The sequence below is a fragment of the Triticum aestivum genome, chromosome 4D, assembly GCF_018294505.1.
Source record: "Triticum aestivum cultivar Chinese Spring chromosome 4D, IWGSC CS RefSeq v2.1, whole genome shotgun sequence".
Taxonomy (NCBI): Eukaryota; Viridiplantae; Streptophyta; class Magnoliopsida; order Poales; family Poaceae; genus Triticum; species Triticum aestivum.
Genome location: NC_057805.1, coordinates 467,059,371 through 467,087,295, shown reverse-complemented (window position 1 = coordinate 467,087,295; position 27,925 = coordinate 467,059,371).

The following is a 27,925-nucleotide window of genomic DNA, read 5'->3' as shown; positions in this document are numbered from 1 at the left end:
ATCCTCGTCCACGCCTTCCACGTCGTCCTCCTCATCCTTGTCACCCCCTCCTCTTCCTCCATCACATCTACCCCCACTGGATCAACTCCCTGCATGAGCTCCGACGCATCCCCCTCCACTTCCTCCACCTCCCCAATCTCCTCCGGCCCCGGCGAGTCCGGAGACATGCCTGCTGCGACCCGAGAACCGCGCCTCGAACGGATGTCCTCCTGCAACTGAAAGCGACGCTCGGGAGTAAGCATCGCATAAGTAGTTATCTTGTGCCAAACCATGGCGGGGAACGTCACAAACAAAAAGAGGAAGATGGGTGATTTCCTAAGATTGCCGGCGAAAGAGGGAGAAGGAGGATGATGTCTAGTGGTGGCGGACGCCGCTCGGCTTAAATAACTCCTTCTTGACCTCGGGCGACGGAACGGTGACACGCGGCGTTCACTTCACCGACGGATGAGACGGCCGTCGGTCCTTTTGGATTCCGCAGCGCTGACACGTGGCGTTCACTCTATTAAATACCTCCACCTCCTCCAGAACGGCGTCACCGGAGGAAACGCATGTCGGACCCTTGGGTTTCTGGAGCGGCGTTCACACCGAATACGAGGGGACGCCCGTCGAACGGTGGGGTTTCTGCAATCAACACATGAATGTTACTCCGTGTAACGCATAACCGTGCCTCTACTGACTTCATAGTTGTGCCTTTCAGTGCGAACGATTCAACAGAATCATTTGGAACACCAAGACAAACTAACATCACTCTACACAATGCGACACCGTGCCTTCCTGGGACCCATAGTGGTGCGAAGAATATACCACACCAGCGTCTCTAGAATAGGCCATTACGTGCTTCACAGAGTAAACAGTGGGTATTCACATCTGAACCAATTCCGCTGGGTCTCCCCAATTAAACAACCTTTGTGCGCTGAACGGCGGTGCCTCTCCGTCTGATCGAGTGGACGGAATCATTTAGAACACAAACACACGGGAGCGTGACTCTATATTATAGGGCAGCATGCCTTTTAGCGCTTCACGCCCGTGCCTGTGACCCTTAACACTGCCACGAACGTCCACGCCATCATCAGTGCACAAGTCATGTCGCTACCTGGTACAGAACTGTAGTTGTAGTCACTTAACGCTCGTGCTTCTAATAAAAGAAGCGCCACACAGAGCCGTGGCTTTTAAAAACATTACGGTTTTAAACACCTCGACTCTGGAACCGGCCACTCGCAAAGTAAACATTTAGCGTTAACACCTAAACCCATTCCGCTTTGTTTCCACAATAAACTTACGAAACGTGACTCTCCGACACACCCAACCATGCCCTAATGGCATTCATGTCGGTGCCTCTTCTTCTGACTGAGTCAACGGAATCATTTCGAACAAAAATACATGCGAACGTGACTCTACATAAAACCACGCCATCTGGAACACCAAGACAAACTAACGTCACTCTACACAATACCACGCTGTGCCATTAAACACCTCACGCCATGCTTCTAATAAACGAAGCGCCACGCAACTCAGCGCAGAGCCGTGGCTTTTAAAAACAAGGAAATTACGCTTTTAAACACCTTGACTCTCAAACCGGCCACTCGCAAAGTAAACATTTAGCGTTAACACCTAAACCCATTCCGCTTTGTTTCAACAATAAACTTACGAAACGTGACTCTCCGACGGACCCAACCATGCCCTGATGGCATTCATGTCCGTGCCTCTTCTACTGAACTAGTCAACGGAATCATTTCGAACACAAATACAGGCGAACGTGACTCTACATAAAACCACGCCATCTGGAACACCAAGACAAACTAACGTCACTCTACACAATACCACGCCGTGCCTTCCTGGGACCCATGACCGTGCGAGGAATATACCACACCAGCGTCTCTCAAATAGGGCATTCCGTGCCTCATAGAGTAAACAGTGGGTGTTCACATCTGAACCAATTCCGGTGGGTCTCCCGAATTAAAGAAAGAACACGGTGCCTTTGTGCGCTGAACGCCCATGCCTCTCCATCTGATCGAGTCGACGGAATCATTCGGAACTCAAACACACGGGAAAGTGACTCTATATTATACGGTAGCATGCCTTTTAGCACTTCACGCCCGTGCCTGTGACCCTTAACACTGCCACGAACGTCCACGCCATCGTCAGTGCACAAGTCATCGTCCGCGGCTATATTCACTTCACGTCCGTGCTTCTAATAAAAGAAGCGCGAAGTAACCCAGTACAGAACCGTGGCTTTTAAAAACAAGGAACTTACGCTTTTAAACAACTCGAATCTCGAATCTCACAAAGTAAACAGCCAGCGTTAACATCTAAACCCATTCTGCTTTCTTTCCATGATAAACGTACGAACGTGACTATGCGAAAGACGAAACCATTCCCCCATGGGATTCACCTGTGTACGTGCCTATTTTTCTCAACGAGTCAACGGAAACATTTCGAACACAAATACAGGCGAACGTGACTCTATATAAAACCACAACATGAATCTATGGGATGCAAGCCCGTGTCTGTGACCCGAAACACTGCAACACAGAAAAGCCACGAACATACACGCCTTCATCAATACACAAGTCATTACAATACTAGGTTCACAACCATGGATGCAGAGATTTCACGTCCCGTGCATCATAAGTAATGGCGCCTAATTACAACGATACTCGAAACCAAAATACATTTTGTTAGCAAGGTAGATGACAGAGAAATTTCACAAGACAAGGTAAGAAACTCCACTCCACTGCTTAACAACACCAGACGCACACAACAGCCAGGGACGCTGCTGTATACCTAGTCCCCACCGACCTTGTTGCTGGTTTGCTCCCGGCGCAGTTCATCAATCTCCTTCTTCAGCGCCTTCATATTCTCGTCATGTCGCTTCACACCTACGGCCGATTCCTGCAACGACTGGATGTGCTCTCTATGGAGATTTCTCGTCTCAGCCGTAATTTCTACGATCCTGGCATTCGCCTTCTCCAAATCTTCCTTTGTTTCCTCGCAATGCTCTTCCACGCGTAGGTGATCTCCAGCAGCTGCTCGTACGTTTTTTCAGCCTTTGGAAGTGAAACCAAAGTATTCATCTCATCGACCAGGTTATTGAGAGTAACTAACAAGGACCTCACAGCACTTGCCGTCGCCGCCCCGCTCACCATTCCCTTCTCTTTCGAGCCACAGCTGCTCCCCAATTCTACAGCAGGGGACTTCTGTTCAAGACCATGACGCAGACTAACCCTACCTACAACTGACTGTAAATCAGTATCAGCAAGACACACCCACATCAAATTAGGAGTCAGCTGACCACAATAATTCATGTTTCACAAACTAAATCAAAGCAGCCGAAAGAAAGAAAAAACGAATGATGGAGAAGCAGAAACAGGGTGAACTTACAGACGAGGAACCCTCGCGAGCCGGGATCTCCTCCCAGCGCACGGCAGTCCGGAGTAGTCTCCTTCTGCCCAGCCATGGCGGAGATGGTCAGTGAATAGTGATGAGCAACATGAGTGGAAGGCCTGGCGGCGGACGAAGGGAGGAGTAGAATGTGGCTAGGGTTTCGAGACCCCGTCCTGCTTAAATAGCCGGAGCCTGGCCTCGGGCGACGAGCTAGAGCAGCGTCACCGGAGGAGACGCCCGTCGGACCATTAGGTTTCTGGAGCGGCACCACGTGGCATTCACTCCCGAGGTACGAAGAGACGCTCGTCGAACCATTGGGTTTCCGCGATAAACGCACGGATGTGACTCTTGGTAAATCATAACAATGCCTCTTCGCGCTGCACGGATATGCCTGCCGTTGCGAACGGTTCAAGGGAATCATTTGGAACACGAAAACAACACAACGTGACTCTTCACAATACCACGCCGTCACTTCCTGGGACCCACCACCGTGCAAAGAATACACCACAGCAACTTCTCTCGAATAAGCCATTCCGTGCCTCACCGAGTAAACAGTGAGTGTTCACACCTGAACCCTTTCCGCTGGGTTTCCGCAATTAAAGAAACGAACGTGACTGTGAGTAAGACCAAACGATGCCTTTCCGCTAGGTTTCCATCTGATCGAGTCAACGGAATTATTCGGAACGCAAACACAGACGAGCGTGACTCTATATAACATCACACCATGCCCGTGCCTCTCCATCTAATCGAGTCCACGCCTTTATCGAGTAATATACGAAACATCAAGAAAGAAACGTGACTGTGCTTTTGAAAACAAGGAAACAAGCTTTTAACAACAGAGTCAATAGTAAGTGTTGGCGTCTCAACCCATTCCGCTGGGTTAAAGAAACGAACATGACTGTGCGTAATGAAAAGCTATGCCTCACCGGCCGTCCCTCTCCTTCTGATAGAGTCTGACGGAAGCACTCGGAACAAAAACACAGGGGAGCGTGACTCCATATTATACGGCAACATGCCTCTTAGCGCTTCACGCCCGTGCCTGTGACCCTTAACAGTACCACGAATGTCCACGCCATTGTCAGTACACAACTAATGTCACTGCCTGGTACAGAACCGCGGCTGTATTCACTTCACGACCGACACTAACAAGCGACATCCATGCCCAGAGCCTACTCATCTACATGTACCAACGAACGAAACAACACGACGACAATGCAATGCATAAATGCTTTACAAATTCATGTAAGTACAAAAGGCCACATGCCCCAACGCAACGAAAAAACACAAGCTTCAAGCTCTCTGCCTACACTCCAGCAACGTTCTTGATCGGCTGGTGGGCGAGCGCATCCTCAATCTGCTTCTTCGTCGCCTCATGACCTTCCTTCACAGCAGCATACGAATCCTCAACCAGGCTCTTGTACTTGACGAGGACCTTAGCCTTCTCATCCATAAGCTGCTCCACTTCGCCCGACAGCTTCTGCACCAACGCATGGCTCTGCTCATACAGATTCTTCCAGAGGGCGGCCTCCTGGTCCTTCTGGTGGAGCTCTTTGAGAAGCTTCTCATTCTCACACAGAGATCGAAATATGAGCTCAGTGAACTTCTCCATAGAGGCATTGCTCTGCTGCACCAACTTCCCCAGGCGAGCGATGAACTGCTGCTACTTAATTAGCTCATCGAGCACGTCGTCGCTGGCTAAGGAATTCAGTACTGCCATCTTGCCGAGATCGTCTCCATGGCGAATGCGCTTGTGGGAGGATTCGCCTCCATGCAAGAGATCGTTGGACACCTGGGCAACGACGCAGGATATCCCTGCCGCCGCTACAGCGTAGCGGCGGCACCTCTCCCTTCTTTCCGCGGCTTTGGTCCTTGCTGCGTGGTTGCTTGAACACCCAGAACCCCTCTTACCTGCCATGGCGCAAGCAAGGAGCTACTAGCTAGAAAGAGGTGCCTGTCTCTGGAGAATTGTGGACGTGGATTGTTCCATGAGTAGGTACCTTTTTATAACACATGCACACCGGTCAGACGGTCAAACAGAGTAACCGACGCCTCGAATTCTCACAATCTCTCTTAAATACCTCGAACTCTGCATGCCTGGGAAACACAAGTACTATCATTTCGTCTCCCCGTGCGTTCGTCCACACTACAACCACTCAACTTCTTTCAAATGGTCCGTATATATTCAATAAAAAACATCTCAAACACAGTTAACTTACTGTGTACGTCTGTCTGTATTCCAGGGAAATTACTGTCAAATTCATACTATTATCCATTGCCATATTTTTTTGAAATGATATTTATATCAAAATCTTACTATATCCGCGAATTAACTTGCACGCTTCTCGAGGTGACACCTTAGTGAAAACGTCCGTAACACACGCAGGCACGAATGTGACGCGCTTTAATAACAAACAGTGCCTCCCTGGAACACACCACCGCGACTCTCCACAAAAAAGGAACGAGTTGACAAGGAAAACATTTCCATACAAAGCGTCAGTAGTCTGCCTGTTGCATTAGCAACACGGTGCCAACTCGGCTTCACTTCCATGCACCTCACAGTGACTCGCCAGAGAAAATGCATGTAACACACGCGTGGACAAACGTGACTCTGGCTAATAACAATACTTGCCTCCGCCGTTTTCACGTCCATTCCTCTCCAAAAGAACGAGTGAGCGGAATCATTTGGAAATACCAAAAGCATACAACCGTGGTAACTTGACTCTCACCAATGCGTTAACATGCTTCGCATGAGTTCATGTCCATGCCTCTCCAAATGAACTGGCGAGCGGAATCGTTTGGAACACAAAGAACCATGAAACGTGACTCTCTCTAATAATAAGCAGTGCCTCCCTGGAACGCACCACCGGGACTCTCCACAAAAAAGGAAGGAAAACATTTCCGTACACAGCGCCAGTAGTGTGCCTGTTGCATTAGCAACACAGTGCCAACTCGGCTTCACTTCCACTCATGTAACACACGCGTGGACAAACATGACTCTGGCTAACAACAATACTTGCCTCCGTTGTTTTCACGTCCATTCCTCTCCAAGAGAACGAGTGAGCAGAATCATTTGGAAATACCAAAAGCATACAACCGTGGTAACTTGACTCTCACCAATGCATTAACATGCTTCCCATGAGTTCATGTCCATGCCTCTCCAAATGAACTGGCGAGCGGAATCGTTTGGAACATAAAGAACCATGAAACGTGACTCTCTCTAATAACAAACAGTGCCTCCCTGGAACGCACCACCGCGACTCTCCACAAAAAAGGAAGGAAAACATTTCCATACACAGCGCCAGTAGTGTGCCTGTTGCATTAGCAACACAGTGCCAAATCGGCTTCACTTCCACGCACCTCACAATGACTCGCCAGAGAAAATGCATGTAACACACGCGTGGACAAATGTGACTCTGGCTAATAACAATACTTGCCCCCGCCGTTTTCACGTCCATTCCTCTCCAAGAGAACGAGCGAGCGGAATCATTTGGAAATACCAAAAGCATACAACCGTGGTAACTTGACTCTGACCAATGCGTTAACATGCTTCCCATGAGTTCATGTCCATGCCTCTCCAAATGAACTGGCGAGCGGAATCGTTTGGAACACAAAGAACCATGAACGTAACTCTGAGTAACGCCAAGCCATGCCCCTGTGGATCACACAAAAAGTGCTAACATCCCGCCGACTAACAGTTAAGATGGAAAGCAAAAAACAAGCTCATGGAAGTACACAGAAAGTTTCACCAATCTTGATGTCCAAACGGACGGTCGAAGATTCGAGACACTTCGCCATTTCCATAGGAGGGTGAGCGCTCGTGGCCTCACTTCCATGCACCTCATCGTGGAACGTCATAGAAAACGTGTCTAACATGCGCAGGCACGAACGTGACTCTGGGTAACACCAAACCATGCCCACGTCGATGTCACCACACTAAAATAAAAAAAACGCTCCTGCAGTTGAGCAAGCAAGGAAAAAAACAAGCCCATCGAAGCCCACAGAAAGTTACACCAATCTTGATGTGAAACCGGACGGTCAAAGATTCGCGACGGTTGGACCATTTCCCTCTCTCCCTCCACTCCTTTCTTCCTTTTGCTTTCGCACCAAAAATCTCGAACACTTCACCAGTTCCCCTCTCTCGAACACCCTCCTCTCTCCTTCTGCCCGCATTGTCCAATCCAGCAGACCAACCAAAAATCCAAATCGCGTTCGCCTCACCCACCAGCCGCCATCCACTTTGAGATACAGACAGTCGGTGGGTGCCCGCGAAAGCATCAAAAACCTCTCCCGGCAGCGGCGGCGACTGACGGCGACGACCCCTGCTCGCGGCGGAGGTACCAACAGAGAGCAAGGAGAAAAAGCAGCCGATGGATGCGATGAATCCCTCACAAGAAATCGAAGGTAAAAAAATATTAATCCATTACATTCCATTACCACAGTTCGATCAAAGTGATTTCCCCACTTTTTGACGGACATGAACCCTAACCGCCACACAAAACCGTGTTTCCAAAAATTCTGTTTAGACTTTTCTAGAAAAATTGAAATAAGGTAGACAGGTGTGCAATAGGATGCTACCACTATCCGCCACAGAAATCTGCTCGCAAGATATTTGCCTAAAACGTATTGTGCATGCCAGAACTATCTAGAACACCGCTCTAGATTCAAACCATGAGAGCATCCTTAAATTCAAAACCTGCTATTTACAGGAGATTCTATATATCCGTTGATTGTATCTGTTTCAAATTATGTGCCTCTCTCATATCAACATCCGTGCTCCAATAATAGATCTAGTTGTGTGCTTATAGCGTGAAACAATCTGTGCCTCTCCGGCAGTGCCGTTTTTTTGTCCACGGGATGCATCTCCTCTTTTTGCTGTGAAATCAAATTTTGCTTCTACTGCTGCTAACGCCTGGGCATTTTTACGCAGCAAGGAATGGTAATAAGGAAAACAGGGTACCTGCAGAACAGCCTGCCGTGCAGCAAGGTACTATAAAAGGCTCACACAAACCATATAACAAAAACTATGTAGCAGCAGCAGTAAGTTAACCACTTACGTCCACACAATCTTGGGAAATTACACTTCGATGAAATTTTTCACACACTATGTGTACCATTATTCATTCGAGAACATTTTATCTTACCCTCTAAACCTTACAATTATATTTATAGAATATCATTTGTAGTGTTTTTTTCCTATAAAAAAGACTTCCCCTCACTGATATGGACTTGACAGCAGCCATACTGCTCACACCTGACCCTAATTTCCATCACTCATTGGCCAAACTAAGAGTTAGGAGGAAGACTTGATATAACAAGAAAACGATGGATTGATCGCCTTTTTAGCTCAGGAAATGAAAGAAAAGGGCTATCTTATGAATCTATGTAGATTAAGTTTCAGATTCTTTTTGTGCAGTCGTGGAAGACATGGTTTTAAAACTATATCCCATTTATTTTAATTTTGCTACGTAGTCCTTTTGTTACATAATCATCGTGCAGGTGACGGATGTGCAGGAGGAGATATTGAAACAATTTTGTCTGAACTTAATAGTGCATATCCAGAAAAACCACTCATCTCTCCTGACCCGTCAGAAAAAAAGAACGAAGCGGAACATGGACAACGAAGCACCCGAGCAAGTGCCAGCAGCAACTTTGAGCAGGGAGCTACAAAAAGAGCGGAACATGGACAACCAAGACTGCCGTTCCTCCTAGAACAAAAAGACAAAAGATAATGGACAAAACTCAACTCATCAGCGACAGTGCTACCTTGCAGCAGCAGCAGCCAAGACCTCTAATGGTGCTCCCGCCAGCAGTTACAGGGGTCAAGAATGAACTAACTAAAACCAAGAAGAAAAACAAAAGACAACGGTTGGAAGAAGACGAGGATGATGCCAGCAAAGAGTCAGAGCGTGATGCTGCCGACGACGACGATGGCACAAAACATGATGATGATCTCATTCGTGCAGAGGGCGATGACACCACAGGGGACAACGGTGGCGCCGCAGAGGATAGCAACAATGATGTAAAACACATTTTCTCTACAGATTTTTCCTACCGCTTTTCACCCATGGAAACCAAACCATCCTCTATAACAAAACACTCTTTTTCTACACTGGGAAAACCAAGACAGAAGCGGACAAAGAGGATAAACACAAGTGGAAAAGAATTGGCAGCAAGAACGGATGATGAACATGAGGCAACAACAACTAAGGAAAAATGCGAAATCAAGGCAGGAGCAGCATTTGATCAGGTCAATAGAGCATGGAACTTACTAGAAGAACGTCACCAGCAAGATGTTAGGACGGACGGGTTTGGAAGCATAGAGGAATGCCAAATAAAGCGCTCCATCTGCAAACCGCTTGCAGCACACATCTACGACAACCTGGACACAGAAAGCATGACAATAACATTCGGTGATGCTGATCAGCTGAAAGAAATCAAGATTACAAAGGAAGCTATACAGAAGGTGTTTGGATACCCAAACGACATGGAAAAGTCAGCACCAAGGCCAGAGAAGAGCCCAACTTCAATGAAAGAACTGATCATAGAACTTGGCCTCAAGAAAATGGATTTCCATCACGATGATCTGTTTAAACAACTACAAAAAATGGTGAAAGTAGATGACGAACAATCAAACAGGAAATCAGTTAAAATATTTTTTCTTATTTTTTTCCACAACGTTGTCTGTGGAACAACCTCCCCTACCTTCAGCAAACAAGCCATTATGGTCAAGGACTTGGACTATCCAGAAATGGCAAAGATGGATTTCTGCGAGGTAATCGTCGAAAGTATTAAGGAAGGAGCCATGATATGGTAGAAGCACAGGTTGTTGCCTCAGGAAGAAAAGAACAAAAAGCATCTCAATGGTTTAGCACAGGGACCAGTAATAATGTACCTCGACTCCCTGCTGCTGCCGACTGACACAATAGAAATGCGCAAGATTGCAAAGACAATGGACAAGACATCATTACCGCGAGCAAACCACCTAAAAGAGAGTGACCTAAAGAAAATAGCTAGAGAAGACATGAAAAGGGACGGAAAAGCACGACCAGATGACTATGAATTTGGCAAGATAAAGGTATAGCCCTATTGAATATATGTGCATTATCCCTTATAAAAACGGTTTCCAGTCTAACCAATTCCATTCTGCCGAAACAATGCAGACATGGAAAGGAACAGTAGAGAGGATCTTCTATGCCAGCACAGCAACGCCTTCGTATTCAATACAGATGATACCAGCACAACAACAGGAGCACCAGCAGACGACGAAGCTACTGCCACCTCCAACCAAGCGCCAGGACGAAGCACATGTCAGCACGAGTGGAAGCAAGGAACCAGTCACAGGCACCAGCACAGGATCATATGAAATATTCGGAAGGATAGAAGAAACGTTGAAACAAGTACTCGACGAAACAAAATAGATACCGGGAATAAAGACCAGGGCTGGACACCAATGCAGCGAACAAGAGGAGGAATTAGATGAAAACATGAAGAACTCAGTGGTGCAACAAACAACGGCCCTGATTGATTCTCTCAAACAACTTAGAAAATTTCAGGACATTGTTTGCAGAGTGAGCTTACTAGAAGAGACGACACTGAGTTGCAGGATGGAGCAGACGCGGGAGCCACAGCTGCACTTGTACATGGCAACCAGACGAAAGAAGTCGCAGCCACAGCAGAACCAGGAACGAGGAGAAAAAGGAAGAAGGAAGAACAAGACCAACAAAACAAACATGAAAGGAAGAAAAGAATAACAAAATCAAGAACACAGACCTCGAGAATTAGCTAGAGGGAGACAAAAGAACATAACAAGGTGCAAAAAGAGCAAAGCAAGGAGCACGTATCAACCAATACAGCAAGTGCCGAAGGACAGCTAGAACAAGGTAGAAAAGTAGCTGCAGAAGCAGAGAATCAAGATGAGAAACAGGTAAATGAGAACAAATACATCATCCATGTGACTCGAAAGCGATGCTTTCAAACTTGAACTTAAAAAATCTGTCTTCGATTCTGTCAGGGACACGGCAAGAGAACGCCACCGAAACATAAAGGCCAACAGCAGCATGTCATCAAGAACACCGAGCAAGAGGATGGAAGCAATAGAACAAGCAACCCAACAATAGATGACGCTCCCTCAAGAGCATCAACAGGAGCAGTACAAGAGACGAACAGGATCGGAGGCAGCAAAGACGTGAGTATAAAAAATATATCTCTTCTTTCTAAAAAGTCTCTTCTCTCTAAACTAGAAACGGTCTTGAGTTAACTGACAAATCTGCAACAACATATACACTCAGCCGGACAAGTATCATATCAATGCTCCCGCAAACGAGGCACGGGCTGATCTAGCATCGACCGTTAACAGCACGGCACAAAAACAAGAAGAAAACAACAAAGAAGAGGTAAAACTTCCAAACCCACTTTGCCCAAATAACGTCAACTCATATTGTTTCATCTATCAGGTATTACAAGCACAGCAAAGAGAAGAGGATGCCCATGCAAAATAGAAAGTTGATATAGAAGAGCTCTTCGGCACAAGAGCATTTCAGATGACCGATACAGGGGAGAAAGCCTCAGACACTGCACCTGGTGACACACCCAAGGCTGGTATACAAAGCAAAGAAAAAGTGGACGCACAAACGGATATCCCAACCACCGGCGCAAAGGTAAAATTCAACAAGAACCATTTTCCAAAATTTATAAGAAATGTACTGCCCAGCACAACCTGTCACAGTAATACAAGAATTACAAGCAATGAACCATGCTTTTCCTTTTTCATGAAACGCAGGAAACAAACAAGGACGGTCATGCCGAAGAACAGCAAGGAGTACAAACAGAACAAACCAAAAAACAAGGGCAAATGACGACTTAAATGGTACCCAGTACGCCAACCAAAGAGCAGTCTTCACGTGACAAACACAACCGAGAAGACATGCCACCAGCATCGAAGACCAGCGAGGTAAAGCTACACGCACCTGCTCCTACAACATTAAAACAAAAAAGTTATGCATGCACAGATGAAGTACAAACTTTATTTACATTTTTTGATTGAACAGAAGAAAAAAACAAATGAAGCAGAAGATGTGCCTCAAGAAGCGATAGAAAGTGCTGCTACCGCTCGACAATGTACAAAAACTCCAGAAGACAGAGAAGAAGTGACAGGAACGGCAAAAGAGAGATTGAATGTAGAGGTCAAGCTACAAAACCTCTTTCTATAGCAAATAAAAAAATGAACCCACCAGAAAGAAACACAGACACATTTTAATTACTTTTTTGTGTTCCGACAGATGCAAGAAACAGAAGAGAGCACCAATATTCAAGACCAACAAACACAACAACACAAGGGAATGGAACAAGCAGAAGATGTTCTTCCAACAACGGACAGCGTAACCGCCGTAGACCAAGCCAGAAAACCTTCGCTGTCCGAGCAAGAAATAACAGGAATGCCAATGTCGACGCAAAAGACTGAAAAGGTGAAGTGAGATAACCTGCTTTTAAGGAAATTAGATATTTGAGTGAACAAAGACACAAATGCAATCTCATTTACCTACCTCTATGTCTCAACAGCCACAAGACAAAAACGATGACACCACGGATGAACAAAATGAAAAAGATCCAGAGGAGTTCCAAAAACCTCCACTCAAAGAAGAAAAGCTCGAAGAGGCGGCACCGGCGGAAACGACTGAAAAGGTGAAGCTACAAAAAAACGTTCAAACACACACTAAACATTTGAGTATTTTTCTTAGTGAACGGACACTAAACTACAATGAAAATAACGAGCATATTTAATTATTTTTTAACCACGCTTTTGCACGATAACGCAGAAACCTCAACAAGACACGCACGCAGACACAAGCAAAGAAGCAAAGGGCCACGGTGCATTGGAAGACCATGCAGCAAACATTCCAGAGAGAAAGTCAGACAACAACAAGAAAAAGGCCGCACCATCAGACAAGAAACATTGTGCTGTAAAAGATGTTGCCGCCACAAACACGACGGTAAGCCAGGATGGCACTCAAACAGAACGTGAACCATTGATCATACAAAACCTGGCCATCGAAGAAGGCACAAAAGATGAAGGGATCGAACGCCTGTACAACAACGTCATGACAGCGAATAAGGACAAAGGGTAAGTTCATGTTACCACCAACGAATTATATTCTTCCAATGATTTTCTCCCTTAAACATTTTACATGTATACCTGTAAATATATATATATATGTTGCAGGCACGAGATTTTTATAAATACAGAGACGTCAACAGTAATGGTGAGCCTCATGGCAGAAAGCTTCAAGCCTGGAAAGGCAGTGCGTAGCGAAACCATGGCAGTCATGCTACAGATGTTGAAAAAGCAATTCAGGGGCACAAAGAGAAAGATTCTATCAACATATAACACCGTAAGTAAACCTCAAGTTTCAACAATGAATATCACTCTATCGATCAATCAACCTTTCTTTACATTTGAATTTACAAATCTCTTTTACGCACATGTGACAAAAATGCAGGCATCAATATGCATGGCCAACCATGAAGATCCATTGGAGTTCAAAAATAAAGACGAAGCACACGTCAGAGACAAGACAATGCCTAAAAGGCTTAAAAGATTCCTTGATCTGGAAGAAGGAGAGCAACTACAAGATTTCGACATAGTAAGCACATCTCATGTTACAGACAAGAAATACAATCTCGGCACTACAATTCCGTCTAACGATCAACAAATCTTGACTAAATCCAAGAAGGATCCCTTATTTATTTATTTTGCATTTTGCAGTTCTTTCTACCAGTTTGCATAGGCGGGCATGTTCGAGAAGGAGTTATGGGCCACTACTTCGTTGTTACAATAAACATGAAAATAGAGCGCTTTGAACTCCTTGACTCTTTACCAGATGAATATCAAGGCACAATGGATTACTTCAACACAGTAACAAGCAGAGTAAAGAGGATATGGAAGCAAGTAAGCAAATTGCTCTAGCTGTCTCCAAGTAGTATTGACCATTTCGAAAAGGTCAAAATGCAGGTGCCACTTCAGGGAGCAACGTAAGCACTACAAACCTTTCTCCTTTTCCTTACTCACTGCAACAATTAAATTATTAATGCAATCCATAAAAAACATAGGACGTTAGGACAACTTCACCTAAACTGCCCAACCATCTTTGGACAACAACAATAACCAATCATCCTTCTACCTGCAGACTCGACTGTGCATTCTATATGTTCATGAACGCAAAGCACTACACCGACGGTGGAGAAACAGTGTACCTAACAGAAGAACAAGTCCCGGAGTTGAGGAAGAAAATTCTCTATCAAATAATCAGCCAATACAGAGATACGGCCGCACTGTCATTAATCAACTACACCAAAGGTTTCTCTTTCTGAACACAACAAAGTAAAATTCTACTTATATAATTTTCAGAGACACACCAATAATTTTTTATTTTAACAGATATGCTGAACTCTGAGGTCGATATGGAAGACAGTGAAATGCAACGAATACATTGTGACATAATTCAAGAAGAGATTCCTCCAACTCCCGAGCACATTGGGACGAGCGCTCAAGAGATACAAGATATTGACATTAATGACACAAGCAGCGATGAGGAGAAAGAAGATTATCATGTGAGCAGCAAGGATACCACCAAAGCGTCTGAAGAAGCACTCACGGAAGAACAAGCCCAGACAGATGCTGGTTTACAGAGAGAACAACACACGCAGCCAGACACTAATTTACAAAAAGAAGACGAACGGAAAGATCCACCGATAGAACCAGACAGACCACCCCCAAATAAAAAGACAGAAGACATAACAGGATCTACTTTAGAAGGTGATAACAAGAGCTTTCCAAACAGAACAAGAACCCTGTTGATGAAGATCGCAAACCAGGAACATCACCCGAGGTGAAACATGCACAAGAAGAAAAGAAGCAGAAAGAGAAGGATTTAACAGAAAAGATACTTGAACAGAGGAAACGCGATGCTGCAATCTCAGTAGAACCGAGCATCAAAAACAACAGCACACAAAAGGAATCACCAACACCTAGGCAGCCTAATGAGCAGGCGCAGTTAGGTCACGACAAGCAAAAGGCAAGGCATCTTGCAAGAGTACAGACAAGATCCCCAAAACCCTCAACGATTCAATCATCAGAGATCAACTCAGCAAACATAAGCTCAATTAAGAGGCCATTCAAACGACCAAGCAAGGAACCTGGGAAAGTCAAGGTTGCATCACTTGTTCCAGGAGATTTCATTTACAGAGAAAAATCCATACAACTCTATAGATATCTGATGAGCCGACAAGGACAGAGAGAATGCGCAGGGTAAGCAGATTCTCCTAGTTCCATGGAAACAATTACAGAGAGCTACAGATTCTCTAACATCCAACTAACAATTCACTCACCTACTTCCAAACCCTCCTTGCATACAAGTGCTACATAAATATAAAAGCTCAAACCGAGAAGACTGCATTTCAGCAAAATCCTTCATGGAACAAGCAGGAAAAGAAGAAACACAGATGGAGGGCTCCATGCTAAACGCGTTATTGGAGGAATGGAGAGAATAAGAACAATTCAACCCAGATGACACAACTGTACTCCCTGCAGGTTGCACAAATGTATGCATACCTCACCCACAAAAACACCACCGCCATTACTACGATAGAATATTTAAGTAAAACCACACACTCTCTTTCTTGAAGCTGGTGCTCGGTCTAAATTATGATAACAGAGAGCTATCAGAATTCAACGAGGACAAAGAACTAAAAGGATTTGAACTCCTCGTGGGAGGTAAAGACATCCTCCATTCGAAGATGGTAAGTTCAGTATTATTACTTAGCACATGACCTATTCTCGTTGAGCTTCAACGATAAAATGAAATTCAATTTTTACATCAACAATGATCTCCTCTCTCAACGTAGATCATGATACCTCATCACACAAACAACCACTACACGCTCTATGTACTGAACAAGTACAGAGATAGCATCGACATCCTTGACTCACTGAACTACGTAAACTACGCCGATTTGTCTTGGAGTCAACACCACGTGCATCGAGAAGAACTGGTACGTACTTTTTGTACATTGATTTCCTCTTTTCCTCATGATAGTATGATACTCTTACTTTCCTCAATGCCGCACCCAAACAACAAAACCATAATGCAATAACAGATGAGAAGGATGTCTGTGACACCCAAAAAAATTTATTTGGTTTTATCAAATTCTTTATTTGATTTGAAGGAGGTTATTTAAAATTTTCTTCTAAAGGACTCTCCTTCTCAAAAAAAATTCTTTTATAACAAATATCTTCCATGAGTTCATCCAAAACTTGATCTTTGGTCTTGGAGGTTTTTCACCTTGTGATTTACTCAACACAAATGTTTTTCATTGGGAAAGTTGTTGAAAATCTTTTCTTTATAAAATAACCCTATGGCTTATGGGGTGATCATTTCCCTTTCAAAACCTATCTCTTGCCATAAACTAAGTTGAAAACTCCTTCCAAAGGCCATCTCCCTACTTTGTGTCAAGATAAACTTTCATTCCAGCAAGTTAAACTTCCCCATGATTTTATCTCCATTTATTTTTAATCAAAAACCTTTTCTGTCCTCTATTTTGACCCTTGGAGATTTACAAAGGAACCACTAGCCCTCTTTTGAGTTTTGCCTCCAAACAAATTTCCCTGGCTAGTCCCTAGGACCCTCAACCAAGATCCAGGAAGATCCACTGGACTCCAGTTCAAAATTTTCAAAATGTGCTTACTGCAAGTTTGGACCATATTTGCAAAATTTGGTGAAATTCATTTGTTTTCTCCTCCTAAAAATCTGAGAAAATTCAGGCAGCCTCTGGATGCATCAAGAGGTCACCTCACCAAGCCCCAGCTCCAGAAAAAAATTTCCTCGTGCCAAATCATATCGTCGAACACCTGGCGTGCACTGTTACTGTCAAAGTTCAGTGTTCAGAAAACAGTTTCAGCAGCCGATGTCGTTTTCTTCAGAAACTTACCTCGATCTCGCCAGTAGCCGCGGTGGCGCCTTGCTCCCTGTTCCCCCTTCTTATCCACCGCGTCGCATGGTCGCCCGGACGCTTGCGGGCGTCGGCGGCGAGCTGGAAGAGGTGCGCCTCCCCGTGAGCGGCGGCAGCAGCGCCCGCTGCGGCTGCCAGAGAGGCGTAGCGAGGGACGGCACCATCCAGCACCGCCCAAGCCACCAGAGACCACCGCGTGGCCGTCCCCTCCCCTATGCACGCCGCAGAGCCGTCGTCGTGAACTGGAAGGCGCGGAGCGCGCTCCCTGCCGCCGTCGTGACCGTACGGCCGTTCCGTCGAGGACCGGAGCATTACCCCAATCCGGTCGAGGTTTTAGCGGAGAAACGGTACCAGTGGACCACCACGGTGATGCCAAACCACCTAAACCGCCTGCCCAACCTCTGCCTCGCCGTAATTGCTCGCCGGCGTTATCCCGTTCACGGCCACCTCCTCGGATCGCCTATAAAAGGAGGTCCCGAGCTCGAACTCGAACACGCACCATCCCTACACCCCTCAAGTACCACGCCAAGCCACTGGGAGAGCCTCGAGGAAGTCTTCCTTCCCAATTGGCCGCCTCGACCCGCTTCGGGATCCGGCTCGATTCACTCCAGTGCGTGCACCCCCGCTGCTCAACTCATGCCAGTAGCCTCCTAGTGCATCCACCTCTCTAACCCGCGCACCAATTTGGAGTTTGCAGCACCCACCGGAGAGTTTCATCCTCGCCCGAACCACCGTCCGCCGGAGATAAGGTCGCCGTCGACGTGGTGCTCACCGGCAACCAAGTCCACCACCCACCGACGCGGAAGGACACCCTGAACCCGTAGGTACCCTCCGATCACCCTACCTCGCCGTGGTTCAATGCCGGCGACCACCGCAGCCTTGTTAACGTGGACCGAGCCACGTTACCGTTCGTCCCCTTTCGTACTGCCACATGTTTTCTGCAAAGAATACGGTTTAGTAAGTTGCAAACCTCTTTCCTTGTACACACCAAATAGAGGGGCAGGGATGAGGGTTCCATGGCCCTAGATTAAAGCCAGTCATCCAGTCAGGGGGCATGGGTGTTTCCGGTTGGGACCGAGAGGGGGGCACCCCTTAGAGCGCGCGATATAAATTTGATCCCATGCTACGCGAGGTTGTAGCCTCCCCGTCTCAAGGTTTTTCTTGAACGTTGCTCAGGGTGATTCCTGGCAACGGAATGTGGAATGGGTGTGTACTGGTTAGATGTGTTTCTCCCAAAATACCGTAAACGGAACTAGTCCCTTGTGACTACTGAAATCCGTTGGCTATGGTTAAGAGTACAAACTCTGCAGAGACAAACCTTCCGAGTCATCGTGTCCATGGTCAAGAACCTGGGTCAATGTATCCATAACAGTATCCATATCAGTCCAGTGTCAGTCCCTGTGTCAGTCTCCGTGGAAATCCCCGGTGAACAAGCTTGAGTGGTAAACCTGGTTGAATGTTATTCCTGTGGATGGACTAACCATTTTGTTATTTCGTACCTGAATATTTCCTTAAAATGATTTAACTTCATGAGCTACTGGAATATCGAGTTATGAAATATAAGCCCTTTATGTGATGTCGCTCAGACGTCCGACTGTGGCACTCTTGTTATTTACTTTTAATACAAGCCCTTTATGTGATGTCGCTCAGACGTCCGACTGTGGCACTCTTGTTATTTACCTTTGATATAAGCCCTTTATGTGATGTCGCTCAGACATCCGACTGTGGCACTCTTGTTATTTACTTTTGATATAAGCCCTTTATGTGATGTCGCTCAGACGTCCGACTGTGGCACTCTCGTTATTTACTTTTGATATAAGCCCTTTATGTGATGTCGCTCAGACGTCCGACTGTGGCACTCTCGTTATTTACTTTTGATATAAGCCCTTTATGTGATGTCGCTCAGACGTCCGACTGTGGCACGCACTGTCGTTTATATTCCGTTATAAGCCCTTTATGTGCTATCGCCCTGACGCCCGACTGCGGCATTGTCAATTTATTTGTACCCTTTCGAGGAGTCCTTTCAGACATTCGATTGGCCTTCAGTATGGCATTGGGATTTCGGGAGGACTACCGCCCGACTTCCTTTTTATTCCCTTGCAGTGCAAGATCATTAACGGAGTGTACATTATTTATCTGCTCATGTGCATCATGTTTACATTTGTTTTATCTTATGTCCAAACTGTCTTGCGAGGACTTTCATAGTACTCACCTGGCTTGTTGATTTGGCCAGATGTTGACGAAGGCGATCTCATGGATGATGAGTTTGATAGCGAGTCCGACGCCTAGAGGAGTCCCAGTTAGTCCCGTGCCTTCCTGGATTTGGTCACTTGTTTTATATACGCTTCCGCCACCCACAATAATAGTCCTCGAGCCTCACTCCGACGCTTGATGAGCTGTAAGATTTAGGAGTCCTGTCACCCACTTCTCTGTGACATATCCACCACCTTTTTACGAGTCAGTAGGTATGCCACCATACCCCTTGTGTCATATCCGCCTTTATGTATAATATCGGCGTGTTTGTAATAAATTGTTGAGCAGCCTCCGCTCAACCTTGTATTATATTTAGTACTCCTGGATATTTCTGTGATCAAGAAAATGTCTACCAGTAAGAAAGATTTTTTTTACTGGTCCGTTAAAGGGATCGGTTTCTCAATAAATGTTTTATTGGAAAACCGGTCGTGACAAACTTGGTATCAGAGCCAGGCTGACTGTAGGAAGCCACTAGGTGCGATCGCTAATCGGTTATTAGCGTTTTAGTGCTTTTTCAGCATTTTGCAAATGTAGCTATTTTCTGTTCGTCATCATAAATTTATGATTTGACTATTCGGAATTTTTGCCTACTTTTGTAGATGGCTGGCAACGACTGCGAGACACGGGTGTTCACCAATGTGCCTGAGGGGTTTGTCAAACTTCTCGTCTCCATCACCAAGCTCACGATCGGGCCGTCGACTCGCCCAGAGTTCACACTTTACCAGCACAAGCTCAGCGACGACGTGTCTATGCACCAGGCCTTGGTGCAATTCAAGGGAGGACGTTCTGCGTCTCGCCACTTCCGTTTTGTGGGAAGGGCCATGCCTACGGAGAGGCATGCCATGCAGATGGCCGCCCGTGAGGCAATAGCTCGTCTTCGGGATGTTCTTCCTACGATGAAGACTCGTCGCTACCGCTACCTCCCATGCCACGTGCCATATACTTGTCACTATGCATTCGCCTGCCATAGGGGAGAGAGAGATGAGGCTATCGAGATGCTTGTTGAGTATCTCAAAGCTCTAGAGGCAGCTTTCGACAACCTCGTGGACGACCTTGTGGCTGCCCGTACGGACTCAGTTCAGGGCTGTTTGGCCAACAGGAGGGAGCTCCTCCACATGGCTCCGCCACTGACTTTCGTCTCGTCCTCAGCATCCTATTCACCTACCATTTTGGCCACTGCTTGCCGTCTGCCTACCACTGAGGAGTTTGACCAGGTCATTGCTCCTACTCCAGTCAGAGCTGCACCGCCTGCCGCACCCGCACCAGCTCCTCAACGCAGTGCTACGCGCCTGGAGCCTATTAGGGAGGAGGTGGAGGTTGAGTCTCCTGCACCGCTGGGTCTTACCCTCGGCAGGCAGAAGGAAATCTTCACCATCTCCGACTGAGTGCGCCTAGTAGCCGCGCGATGTGCCAGCATGTATGATATATTTTATATGTACATAGGTTTGGTGAGAAGTAGTTTGTGTGCGCATCATGTAGGAACCCGGAGGAGTGCACTAGCCTAAATAACATGTCAGGAATGTGTACGCACATCCTGAGTGATGTATTGTGTAATTACGACTCGCGTGTAAGATATGTACTGAGCAGTCCTTCTCCGTGCGCAATCAAGTATTTTCTCAAAAAAATCTTGAGGTCTTTTAAATTTTCGCCTTTGCAAAATTTTCCTTGTGCCACACAGTTCTTCTCATGAGTTTTGCAAAATAATACCCCAGAGTGGAAAATGCCTCGTCCCTGGACTCGTTCCATGCCAAACCCAACGGAAGAAGTTTATGGAACCTAGACAAGCAACAACTTCACACAGGGGCAGTCTAGTCAGCAGGGCAGCGAGGCAGCATTTTCTCAAGGATGTCGCCTTTTCGAACAAAGCCAGCAGCAGCACCAAGAAATGATGAATCACGTTATCAATATGGGAAATCACCGTGAGCCTTACCAACCGCATTCCAAGTTCTCTGAACTACAGAAGACGTGTCCTCCAACGTTCGCTGACACTGATAGGCCGCTTGAGGCCGATGATTGGCTTCGAGACATAGAAAGGAAGTTGATTATTGCACAATGTTCAGATCGTGAGAAGGTTCTTTATGCACCTCACTACCTCACTGGAGCAGCTGCAGCATGGTGGGAAAATTTTCTACACATGCACCCCAATGAACATAACATCACCTGGGAAGAGTTTAAGGAAGGTTTTCGTGGGGCGCACATCCCCAGGAGCATTATAAAGATCAAGAAAAGGGAGTTTGATGACCTCAAGCAGAGAGGCATGACAGTGACTGAGTACAACAGTTAGTTTACTCAACTATCTTGTTATGCCTACGATGAGCATATGACTGAGAATAAGAAGATGGAAAAAAATTTGGACGGCCTGGCGCCAGCATTTAAATGCCAACTAGTCGTACACACCTTTCCAGATTTCAAAACACTGGTTGACAAGGCTATTACATTGGAGAATGAGCGCCGCAGCCTGGAGGATATTCGCAAGCGAAAAAGGGACAAGACGGCTCATGCTCGCAACAACCGGAGCAAGACTGATATTCAGAGGAATGAAGCGAGAAAATCCATGACTACTGTTCTAAGGCCAACCAAACATTTTCATTCAAGGGACAAGGACTTTACGTACCACCCAGGCATTACCTGCTATGCTTGTGGAGAGGAAGGGCACTATGCCAAACAGTGCCCAAAACCAAGGAACTCGGCTCCAAAGCCGAATAACGGTGGGAATAATCCAGCTCCAAAGCGTAACAACTTCAACCCCAACAACAATCACAAGACGGGTCACCTGAACCATGTGACCAAGGAGGAAGCACAGAATGCCCCAGACATCGTACTCGGTACGTTCCCTGTCAACACAATACCTGCCACGGTTTTGTTTGATTCTGGAGCTTCTCACTCGTTCATTTCGAAGAGTTTTGTTTTGCAACATGGTTTTCCGACACTTTCTTTGGAAAAGTCTATGATCATCAAGTCCCCCGGGAATAAGCAAATCACTCAGAGTTACTGCCAAGGTGTGATTATTGAGTTAGAAAGACTAAAGTTTCAGGCGAATCACATCGTGTTGGAAAATAAAGGACTGGATGTTATCCTAGGAATGGACTGGTTAACCACCAACAAGGGATTTATCGACTGTTTCAACTGGACCGTGATTCTCACTCATCATCATGGCAAGACAATAAAAGTGGCAGCTCAAGAGAGACCACGGTCACGGCAACCAAAGTTGAACAAGGTGGACATTTCAGAATTGAGAAAAGTTCTAGTGGTGTGTGAGTTTCCCGACGTATTTCCCGAAGAACTACCAGGCATGCCACCGGACCGAGAAATAGAGTTCAGCATTGAACTAGCACCTGGCACCACCCCCATTTACAAGAAACCTTATAGAATGGCACCCTCCGAGTTGGTAGAATTAAAGAAGCAAATAAAGGAATTACTGGACAAAGGATTTATACGAGCCAGCTCCTCACCTTGGGGTTCACCAGTATTATTTGCCAAGAAAAAGGATGGGACACTGAGATTGTGTATAGACTATCGAGCACTCAACATGGTCACCATCAAAAACAAATATCCGATGCCACAGATAAATGATTTATTTGACCAGCTCGCACAAGCCAAGGTGTTCTCAAAAATTGATTTAAGATCGGGATATCATCAGTTAAAGGTACGAACAGAAGATATCCCTAAGACAGCTTTTACCTCCAGATACGGATTATATGAGTTCACAGTAATGCCATTTGGACTGACGAACGCCCCCGCATATTTCGTCCACCTCATGAACAAAGTGTTTATGAAATTTATGGACAAATTTGTTGTGGTGTTCATTGACGATATTCTGGTATACTCAAAGACACCGGAAGAACATGCTGAACATCTCAGAATTGTATTGGGAGAATTAAGGAAACATCAATTGTACGCCAAATTCAGCAAATGTGAGTTTTGGCTAAGACAGGTGGGCTTTCTAGGCCATGTATTAACCCAAGAAGGCGTGGCCGTAGACCCAGAAAAAGTCAAGGGCCGTACTTGGCTGGAAAACGCCAGCCAACGTAACTGATGTACGAAGTTTCCTAGGGATGGCTGGATATTACCGAAGGTTTATTGAAGGATTCTCCATCGTGGCAAAACCAATGACTCAGTTACTCAATAAAGATAAGAAATTTGTATGGACTGAAGCGTGCGAGAAAAGCTTCCAAGAACTCAAAAGGAAGTTAACAACAGCACCGCTTTTGGTTGTACCAGATATACACAAAAGTTTTGAAGTATATTGTGACGCATCCCGGAAGGGTCTCGGGTGCGTATTGATGCAGGACGGCAAAGTTGTCGCCTATGCTTCCAGGCAACTACGGAAGCATGAAGAAAATTATCCTACTCATGACTTGGAGCTAGCAGGAGTCATCCATGCACTCAAAGAGTGGAGGCGCTTTTTGCTGGGAAATCGTTGTGAAATATATACGGACCATAAAAGCCTTAAATATATTTTCACGCAACCAGAGCTCAATTTACGACAACGAGGCTGGTCGGAATTAGTCAAGGACTATGATGTCGGCATTCACTACCATCCAGGGAAAGCAAATGTAGTGGCAGATGCTCTTAGTCGGAACCCCAGCTCGGGCAACGACAGTCTACAGAACTTGAGGCCTGAAATTCAGCAGGAGTTCGCCAAACTCAACATGGTGATAGTCGCTGAGGGCAATGCATCAAATCTGGAGATACATCCCACCCTAATGGAACAGATTAAGGAGGCTCAGCATGGACATCCCAGCATCGAAGGTATAAAGAGAAAAGTGAGCCTTGGCAAGGCATCAGAGTTCGTCATAGACAATGAGGAAGTATTATGGTACGGGGACAGACTTTGCATACCAAACATTGAGGAACTCAAACAGCAAATCCTAACCGAAGGCCACACCGCCCCATATTCAATCCACCCTGGAGGAACCAAAATGTACAAAGACATTCAGGAAAGATTGTGGTGGCACGGTATGAAGAGGGATATAGCCACATTCATTGCATGTTGTGATTCGTGTCAGCGCATTAAAGCCGAGCACCAAAAACCAGCAGGGCTGCTACAGCCAAACAGGATACCTGAGTGGAAATGGGAGGAAATTGGAATGGATTTTATCGTCGGACTACCTCGATCACAACACGGAAATGATGCCATATGGGTCATCACAGATAGGCTAACCAAGGTAGCCCATTTCATTCCAGTGAAGACGAGCTACTCCACTCAGAAGCTTGCTAAGCTTTATCTCTCCCGTACAGTTTGTCTGCATGGAGTCCCAAAGACCATAATATCCGACCGGGGCACTCAATTTGTCTCAAAATTTTGGGATCATTTACAAAAAGCTCTGGGGATGCAACTAGCATTCAGTACAGCGTACCACCCCCAGACTGATGGACAAACTGAACGCGTGAACCAAATCCTAGAAGACATGCTGAGAGCCTGTGTTCTCACCTATGGAACCAGTTGGGAGGAAAGCTTGCCATATGCCGAGTTCGCATCCAACAACAGTTACCAAGCCAGCCTACAAATGGCACCTTTTGAAGCATTGTACGGACGGAGATGTCGTACCCCATTAAATTGGTCAGAAACAGGTGACAGTCGTATCTTCGGCCCAGGCATGCTCAAGGAAGCCGAGGAGAAAGTTAAACAAATCAAGGACCGACTCAAGACAGCTCAAAGCCGACAAAAGAGCTATTACGATCGAAAACATCGTGAGGTCAGTTTTGAACCCGGTGAATATGTATACCTACGAGTGTCTCCTATGAGGGGCCTGCAACGGTTCAAAATTAAAGGAAAGCTGGCCCCAAGATTTATTGGTCCCTTCTGTATAGTTGCATGAAGAGGCACAGTGGCCTACCAGCTAGACCTACCCAAAGAGCTGTCAGACGTCCACGACGTGTTCCACGTCTCACAATTGAGGAAGTGTGTGAGCAACCCGGAAAAGCATGTATCTCACGAGAGCATTGACGTGCAACAAGACCTCACCTACAGAGAGCGGCCAGTAAAAATATTGGAAGAGTCCGAAAGGAGAACCCGTCAGAAAACAATTAAAATTTTCAAGGTTCAGTGGAGCAATCACACCGAGGATGAAGCGACATGGGAAAGAGAGGATTTTCTTCAGGCAGAGTACCCACATCTATTTGAGGATCAGCTGAAATCTCGGGGACGAGATCTTTCCTAAGGGGGTAGGTGTTGTGACACCCAAAAAAATTTATTAGGTTTTATCAAATTCTTTATTTGATTTGAAGGAGGTTATTTAAAATTTTCTTCTAAAGGACTCTCCTTCTCAAAAAATTTCTTTTATAACAAATATCTTCCTTGAGTTCATCCAAAACTTGATCTTTGGTCTTGGACGTTTTTCACCTTGTGATTTACTCAACACAAATGTTTTTCATTGGGAAAGTTTTTGAAAATCTTTTCTTTATAAAATAACCCTATGGCTTATGGGGTGATTATTTCCCTTTCAAAACCTATCTCTTGCCATAACCTATGTTGAAAACTCCTTCCAAAGGCCATCTCCCTACTTTATGTCAAGATAAAATTTCATTCCAGCAAGTTAAACTTCCCCATGATTTTATCTCCATTTATTTTTAATCAAAAACCTTTTCTGTCCTCTATTTTGACCCTTGGAGATTTACAAAGGAACCACTAGCTCTCTTTTGAGTTTTGCCTCCAAACAAATTTCCCTGGCTAGTCCCTAGGACCCTCAACCAAGATCCAGGAAGATCCACTGGACTCCAGTTCAAAATTTTCAAAATGTGCTTACTGCAAGTTTGGACCATATTTGCAAAATTTGGTGAAATTCATTTGTTTTCTCCTCCAAAAAATCTGAGAAAATTCAGGCAGCCTCTGGATGCATCAAGAGGTCACCTCACCAAGCCCCAGCTCCAGAAAAAAATTTCCTCGTGCCAAATCATATCGTCGAACACCTGGCGTGCACTGTTACTGTCGAAGTTCACTCCAGTGCCTCGCCGTAATTGCTCGCCGGCGTTATCCCTTTCACGGCCACCTCCTCGGATCGCCTATAAAAGGAGGTCCCGAGCTCGAACTCGAACACGCACCATCCCTACACCCCTCAAGTACCACGCCAAGCCACTGGGAGAGCCTCGAGGAAGTCTTCTTCCCCAACTCCGGCCGCCTCGACCCGCTTCGGGATCCGACTCGATTCACTCCAGTGCGTGCACCCCCGCTGCTCAACTCATGCCAGTAGCCTCCTAGTGCATCCACCTCTCTAACCCGCGCACCAATTTGGAGTTTGCAGCACCCACCGGAGAATTTCATCCTCGCCCGAACCACCGTCCGCCGGAGATAAGGTCGCCGTCGACGTGGTGCTCACCGGCATCCAAGTCGACCACCCACCGACGCGGAAGGACACCCTGAACCCGTAGGTACCCTCCGATCACCCTACCTCGCCGTGGATCAACGTCGGCGACCACTGCAGCCTTGTTAACATGGACCGAGCCACGTTACCGTTCGTCCCCTTTCGTACTGCCACATGTTTTCTACAAAGAATACGGCTTAGTAAGTTGCAAACCTCTTTCCTTGTACACACCAAATAGAGGGGTCAGGATGAGGGTTCCATGGCCCTGGATTAAAGCCAGTCATCCAGTCAGGGGGCATGGGTGTTTCCGGTTGGGACCGAGAGGGGGGCACCCCTTAGAGCGCGCGATATAAATTTGATCCCATGCTACGCGAGGTTGTAGCCTCCCCGTCTCAAGGTTTTTCTTGAACATTGCTCATGGTGATTCCTGGCAACGGAATGTGGAATGGGTGTGTACTGGTTAGATGGGTTTCTCCCAAAATACCGTAAACGGAACTAGTCCCTTGTGACTACTGAAATCCGTTGGCTGTGGTTAAGAGTACAAACTCTGCAGAGTCAAACCTTCCGAGTCATCGTGTCCATGGTCAAGAACCTGGGTCAATGTATCCATAACAGTATCCATATCAGTCCAGTGTCAGTCCCTGTGTCAGTCTCCGTGGAAATCCCCGGTGAACAAGCTTGAGTGGTAAACCCGGTTGAATGTTATTCCTGTGGATGGACTAACCATTTTGTTATTTCGTACCTGAATATTTCCTTAAAATGATTTAACTTCATGAGCTACTCGAATATCGAGTTATGAAATATAAGCCCTTTATGTGATGTCGCTCAGACGTCCGACAGTGGCACTCTTGTTATTTACTTTTAATACAAGCCCTTTATGTGATGTCGCTCAGACGTCCGACTGTGGCACTCTTGTTATTTACCTTTGATATAAGCCCTTTATGTGATGTCGCTCAGACGTCTGACTGTGGCACTCTTGT